An 8176-nucleotide genomic window follows, 5' to 3' on the forward strand; every position below is an offset into this window, starting at 1 on the left:
TCTGATCACCTAAAAACTTAAAGGTTAGCTGTTTAAAAGAAGGTAAAGCCAAATCCTTACAAGCAAATTCATTTTTGGGACAGGATCGAACGCAGATGGAAGAAAAATGAGGTTGCAAGGCTTTCATTCACGCTGTTCTGGAGGATTTCTTTCTTGTCGTTGCTTCTACAAATAGTTGAGAAAAGCTATATAAGGACCGAACATCACTGAAGACTTCATGTCTTTATTACCATTTTAAGGTTAATTTTAACAGGAAAAAACCCTGTTAATATGAAATTGTAGACCCACTTAACATTTGATGTTAATCAAGCACAAGGATTCAATTGAATTCATCTCTAAATGCTGATTTTCTGCTCTCGTTTTCCCTTTCATCTAAAATACTCCACCCTCTCTACCCATTTGTTGCCAGACAAACAATCATTTTCAGAGCAGCATTGCTGAACACTTTCACTGCTCATCAGTCGAAGTAACAGTTAACAGGATTAGGCATGGCTTACATAAACATCTCCCATGGCAACAGAGCACCAGTGCTGGGGCAGAGGAGCCGCCATTGGAAGCCGCTGTCAGAAATCTGGTCATCTGTCAGCTGGCTTTGTTGCATGATGTTATTGTCAGTTTATTTTCTCGTAACTTGTGTAGCCCCTTCTAAGTGTGCGCTTTCCTTCTACTTTTAACATCCTGTCACTCTAGTTTGTGTAGCTTTTGTAGAGAGTGTATGTGTCTGTTTGTGTATGTCGGCATCTCTGGTGTTGTGACAGTTTGGCAAGACCGCCTGAGCTTGTGTCCCGTTGAATATAGTAGGCCTTTAGAATGGTTCATTTCCCCAAACTCCCTAGAGGGTGATGCATTGCTCACTGTCTTTCATGGCTGCAGTTTTAGAGGAGAGCCTCAGCCTCATCTGTAAACGCTATCAGAGTAGAATATATATATATATATAAAAAAAAAAAAAAAAAAAACCGCCTCTCTCACCCTCCGCGGATGGTTTCTCCTCCAGGCTCGGGTCCTCTACCAGAGGCCTGGGAGGTTGAGGGTCCTGCGCAGTATCTTAGCTGTTCCTTCTTCCTGATGTTCCCATCGCTTGGCACTGCCACATCCACCACAACGGCTTTCCTCTGTTCTTTATCCACCACTTCAATGTCTGGTTGGTTTTGCTATTACTATCCTATCAGTCTGGATCTGGAAGTCCCACAGGATCTTTGCCCTCTCATTCTCTACCACCTTCGGAGGTGTTTCCCATTTTCCCACTTGTGCAAGTGGCTTCCCATTGGCTTCAAGTGGTGTTTTCCACAGCTTCATTGAGTTTCCTATGAAGGCTCTTAGAGTCCTGTTGATGTTGTACAGCTCCAAGCATTCAGTGATCCACGTGTATGGCATTGAGTCATAGGCTTTCTTGTAATCAATCCAGGCTATGCACGGGTTGGTGTGTCGTGACCTGCACTCTTGAGCGACTGTTCTGTCAACCAGGAGTTGGTGTTTGGCTCCTCTGGAGTCTCTACCAATGCCCTTCTGTGTGTTGCTCATGAATTGATCCATGTGCCTTTTTATCTTGGTTGCAATGATGCCTGACATGAGTTTCCATGTTGTGGACAGACAGGTTATTGGCCGGTAGTTGGATGTAAGGGTGTGTGCACCCTTTGAGCAATCCTTCTGGATTAAGATCGTTCGCCCTTCCGTTAGCTATTCGGGGTGAGCACCAGAGCAGTAGAGGCTCAGATCTACCACACCACACAAGACCCAAGGTGTAGGCTGTGCAACGAGGCGCCTGAAACAATCCAGCACATAACTGCAGGGTGCAAGATGCTGGCAGGGAAATCATACAAGGAGCGCCACAATCAAGGTGCTGGAATAATATACAGGAACATGTGTGCAGAATATGGACTGGAAACCCCAAGATCAAAATGGGAAACACCTCCGAAGGTGGTAGAGAATGAAAGGGCAAAGATCCTGTGGGACTTCCAGGTCCAGACTGATAGGATGGCAATGGGGAACCAACCAGACATTGTAGTGGTGGATAAAGAACAGAGGAAAGCCGTTGTGGTGGATGTGGCAGTGCCAAGCGATGGGAACATCAGGAAGAAGGAACATGAACAACTGGACTCAGAGAAGAACTGGAGAAAGCCTTGAAAGTGAAGGTGACAGTGGTGCCTGTGGTAATTGGAGCCCTCTGGGCAGTAACCCCGAAGCTGTGGCTACAACAGATCCTTGGAAAGACCTCATATATATATATATATATATATATATATATATATATATATATATATATACACACATATATATTTGTATGTATGTATGTATATATATTTGTGTACATATATATATATAATATATAACTATGTGTAAATACCTATAAAACGACAAAGTTTATTCAGGGATAAGATACTAAAAACTACTCTTTGTGAAAAATTTTTTTTTTTTCTAAATGTAGCAACCCCCAACATAAAGTTGTCTCAATTTTTTTTGCACCATCTGATACTGTAACAAAAACAGCACGCTTCATAATTCAGAGCGGTTTTAGACTGTTTTTTATTTTTTATTTTTGTGACCAACGGGGTTGGGACTTCGCATAGTCAAGCTAATGTTTGTTGTAGTGGTATCAGTCTGTTAGGTGTTGAAAACAAGGTTGGGGGTTACAGGTATTGAGAATATGTGAATGTGGCTAACGTGTAGCAATGTTGAGCTTTGTTTTTTTTAAGTGTGACCAACAAGGTTGGGAGTTAGCACAGTCAAACTAATGTATGTTTTAGTGTTATCACTCTGATTTTTACTAAACCAGGTTGGGAGTTACAGTGTTACATGTGGCACGTTACAAAAAAGTTCTAGATTTACTGACGGACAAACTTCTCTCTGCTCTTATCCAGCTTAATGCGCCTCATAGTTTGGTGTACTTTATATACGAAAAGTAATAAAATAGACTATTCATTGATGGTGTGCCTTTATATCTGGTGCGCCCTAAAGTGCAGAAAATGTGATACATGAAACAAAATTAAGTAACGTTCCAGAATACTTTGAGATAGTGTTTCTTTTGAAAACCGGCTGAGACCCTGTATCAAATGTGATCATTTTTACAGTACTTGGCGACTTGAGTATTAATACTTACTGAAGGTAAAAAATAAGACTGCGACACGTCGGGGGGGAAGCTCCCAGAAATTCATGTACCCTTCGTGAAACCTATCGCAAATTATGTCGTGAGTTAACATTAACTAAGCCTCATTCAGTGACAATTGATACAAATGTGTGTGTATTTTTCTTGCAAAAATCTTGTCTCTGTGACCAAAGACTATACAGTAAACCCTTGTTTTTCGCGGGGGTTACGTTCCAAAAAGAACCCGTGTTAGGCAAAGTCCGTGAAGTAGAAACCTTTATTTATTTTTTAATTATTATACAATTAAATACTCTATTATACATTGAAAAGAAAGAAAAAAACCTTTTTTCAGGCTCAAGCATTTGTTTCACAAATAAAAGTACTTTAGAAATGTTTTTTTCAACAAATAACGTCTGTACTGTACTTTCAAATAATAATTTTAATCATCAATGTGAACAGAAGGCTTCAAATTACGGAGATTAGCCCCGCCCACCGCGACCCGTGTAATTGGATTAAATGGGAGAAAATTTTAAATAATTATGAAAAAAATACAAAGTACAGTCAGACAAATAGTGACTCAGGTGTATTTCACTGCTCTTCAGACTGAGCCGCTGCATCCTGACTCTGCTCTGCAGTGTTTTCTTCTTTTGAAGCCCGCGGTGCAGCTGTGTTTGTTCAGGAGAAGAACATAGTGATAGGCAGTTGTTGTCGCTCTTTTTCTATGGGTTTTAGAGAAACTCGAAATTGCAAGATAATTTGCACGTACGTAATGTAAATTTGGCAAGCTGTTTTACGTACGTGTACATATTAAACTGCAGCGTTATTGACGCACAGGTAGAGAAGAAGCAGAGTGACTTTTGAGCCAATCAGAAAGCAGAACACTATGCATGATGCAAATCCGTGAAGTAGCGAAACCGTGAAAAGTAAACCGCGTTATAGTGAGGGATCACTGTAAAGCTAAACATGACACCAATCCACTGTGCCACTTTAAAGCCAATTTCCAAATTTTGTTGTATCTGGCAACAACGACATTGCCAAAACGTAGTCTTTAAAAAAATCATCAAATATGTCAGGAAAAACAAAGTTTGTCCTGACATAAAAAAACATAAAAACAATCAAAAGACTAACACTTAATGTCTATCTTTAATTTCATATGCAATATTTTAGGGTCATAAATATCACCTTTGTTCTATATGTAACAAAGTTGGTCTATAAATTATGTTTTTTCCTAAATTAGGCAGGTTCTTTTAGGTGTAAATATGGACTGACCTTCCGGAACCAGCCACCTAGAGGTTACCTTGTCAACTGATCCTGTTTCAGTATATATCAGTATATACTGACCTGGTGCAAGCACAAAGGTAACTTATTTTGGCAAATTATAAGATGTCAAAACCCAGTGACCTACTAAGATGAATTATTTTTTGTCCCTATAACAATTCTGACCAATGGAAAAGGTATTGTTTGTAGTCAGTCTATTTTAAGGAACCTGGATATACATATTTAGAGTTCAAGTTGCTCTTCAACTCATATTGTCATTCAAAACTATATTATTTTTGAACAATTAAGGTATTTAGAAGATGAAATGGGGATCCTTGTTTCAATCAGGGTTTTGTAGTGTGTCAATATTCTACTAACTGAAGTTTTTTGTTCAGTTAAGAGAAAAGAAAGAGAAAAAAAACTCCAAGGAATGTTGTTGGCTAATTTCTTAAGTCCAGTTAGCGTAAGACGACAATCCATGGACAGTGTTTGACTCAATGGAAGTACAAGCTAACAAGTAGTTCCCTATGACACTGAGGGAGTGTTCGGCAGTGCTCCCACCAGTGAGGGCACGTCAAAGATTATTTATGACCATCAGTTTCTGACATTTCTGGTTGCAAACACATGATAGATGAACTGTATGAGGCTTTCCCCCACCCATTTAGACCTTATGGGAATAAAAGATTGGCCCTGTACTGTAAGGCAGGGTAGAAAGAAAGTTTGTTTGAATGGTAGACTGTAAAAAGGAACACAAATAACAGAAAAATTATACATATTTTTAAATAAAAATGACAATACTACATTTAGAATATGTGGGTGGTTTGTTAGTTGCTCCTAGACCTCTCAAACAAATAGTTTTAAACTCAATTTTCGGTACCAATCAAACTCCAGCTGCCTGTTTTTTCACACCAGCTTCAACCAGGAAGTCAAAATAGTGCTCTTAAGACTGCTTAAGGTGCTTTTTTTCACAACTAATTCACAAGTCATTTTTTTCACAACTCTAAAGTCTATTTTACTCAATTTTAAACACTAATACTACAATTTCGAAAACTCATTTTTAAATTAAAAGAAAAAAGATTTCCTTTCTGGCTGTTCTTGTGTGGTTTGAAATCCTTAGCCAGATTAGCCAGAAGATGGTAGTTCTCTGCCGAATGTGCTCTCCTCCTGCTTTTATTTTCTCTAATTTTCATCCTCCGTACTGTAAATTCCCCCTATCCTCATATCACTCTGCTGATTTTTTTTTTATCCTACTGCACAGATAAACTGGATTGCGCTGATCCATCACTTCACCTTACCGTACAAGAAAAGCTTCCACAGTCGGCATTCTAATGTGAGGCTGTGATTGGTGATAAATGCGTATAATTAGACAGAGTAAGGGTCCGTACATTTCATATCGACTTTTTTCCCTTCATTTAGGGAATTATGGGGGGAATGAAAATTCCAAAGCGCTGCAGTCGGAACAAGGGGATTAACTGGAGAAGGGTTCGTCTTTCGTGAACGGCTTTCCCACATGTGCTTACGTAAATTTGATGTGAGGTATTAAGCTACAGAACAAAAAAAAAAAGATTCAAAAGAAGAGATCTGAGTCGGCATGCTTCCTTTTATTCTGCTCCACAGCTAAAATATTTCTCCCTGACATTCTTCTTCCTGCCCCATTTATCGCCCGCCCCTCAGAAGGGGGCAGCCTATGATGTGAACACCGTGGTTCACCTTGAGATGTCACTGGTGTGTTTGTTGACCACGAGGGGGTCTTTAACCTACATAGGTAGCTACATTAGTGAGGCTAAAAGCACTATGGAAAACGGCCAAGTCAGCAGCGGGACATGAGCTATGAGCTGGATGTTTGGACAGAAGGAGGGGTTGAATAGTTTCCCTCAGGCTTTTTTTTTTTTCTTTTCTCCACACTAGCTCTGTGTGAAAGTGGTCGCGATTCAGTGACTTGCTGCAGCGTTGCAGGCACACATCAGGTGATAAATACAAGGAGCACTGTACGATAAAAGGTTTATTAGCTCTGACCACTTTTATTTGAACAAGCAAGAAAAGCGGTAAGGTTGTTTCTTGTAAATGCTTTCAAGAATTGGGATGTATGCATAGATGTGAAAATGTACAATCCCAGAGTAATGGTTTGCTGGTAACAACAGCACAGCTTTGTATCGTTTGAAGGGCCAGATCAGGGATACGGAGGTCGATTTTAATTTGGCATTGGAAGTGGATGTTGATTTCGACGATAGTGCTGCTGTTGAGTTGCATCTACAACGGCGTTGTCTGCCTCATACCTGATTGCAGCTTATCGAGGACGCCTGCATCTCAGATTACCTTCTGCCAGTCCAACTATCAACTGTCTCCATCCAGATAGTTGCCGATTAGAGTCTACATCCAATGTGCAAGACTTAGTGACTTATTGAGGTTTATCACCCACACTTAGAATTAAGCTTTTTATGTGAACCCCCCCCCCCCGCCACCACCACCACCACCACCACCACCACCCTTCCGTGCGTGGTTTCTCACCCAGGTTCAGGTCCTCTACCAAAGGCCTGGGAGCTTGGGGATATCTTAGCTGTCTTCCTAGCACTGCGCTTTTCTGCTCCTATATATATATATATATATATATTTTTTTTTTTTTTATTATTATTATTTTTTTACTTGTCCTGTCTAACATCTGAGCAAACAGATGAAGGCTGAAGGCCTTTTATGTTGGACAGGTTTTACTGTTACAAAAAGGGGTTATGCATCTTCTAATAGCCAAGGAGTATATTTGTATAAACCCTATTGTTTTGCTTTTTTATTATTTTTTATTTACCTATTACATTTCATGTTTTATATATATATATATATATATATATATATATATATATATATATATATATATATATATATATATATATATATATATATATATATATATATATATATATATATATTCATATATATACTTTTTTTACAAACGAAAGAGATGGGAAAAGTGTAACAAAAAGGAAAAAGGTGATGAGGTTATAATTTTGAGCTTCACAACGTTTATGCTAGTTTTGCTGGAAAGACAAATGTTACGTCCAAGAGTGAGATTCTGACACTAAGATAAGCTGAAGATATCTGTTGTGTCCATCAGTATGGATATGCAACACCTTATAAGGGTTGCACACGCCACTTTTCTCTGCGACAAACCCATCGTGTTGATTATGTGAGCACTTCAGCGTCTCCCCTTCAGGATCCGCTGGAATTACATTTAGTTGCGTAAAAAATTGAAGAGGTACGATATTTCAAAAAAGGTAAACACTGGAGCTAAAGCTCTAGAAAAAAATAACACAAACATAAAATTGGTGCCAATTTATAGCCACCAGGAGCAATGTAGCGTTCAGTGCCTTAAACAAGGACACTTTGACACATTGACAGGCAAGGCGGGAACTGAACCTGCAACATTCTGATCAGAGGTCGACCGCTCTACGTCTGCATCACCACCGCCCTCGTGATAGTGACATCAAGATGTGTTTCTAAACAATAGAAAGTATAGACACAATAAAAACAATTAACGGTTGTCCATTTCCGAAGGCCAGTTTGTAAATATGGGCTATTATTACTGTCACCTTTTTCTCCTGCTTTCTTTTATCCTTCCTCAGAGTTGGAGTTAAGGTTGAAGGTGGTCCCAAGCGTGTATTCGGGGCGAGTAGATGTTCCTAGATAACTGAATTTCCCTTGGCAGCAGGCCACAGATGTGTCACCGCTCATGGACCTCCGCTCTAAGCCATTCATGTGCTTCACTGTCCCCGATCATCACTTTCTCCTCCTAAAGATGAAGCTGCCAATGTTTTTTTTTTTTTATCTTTAAATTTTGCCTTAAGT

Source organism: Oryzias latipes, chromosome 2 (assembly GCF_053564925.1).
Source record: "Oryzias latipes strain Hd-rR chromosome 2, Olatipes_Hd-rR_3.1".
In the NCBI taxonomy this organism is placed as follows: Eukaryota; Metazoa; Chordata; class Actinopteri; order Beloniformes; family Adrianichthyidae; genus Oryzias; species Oryzias latipes.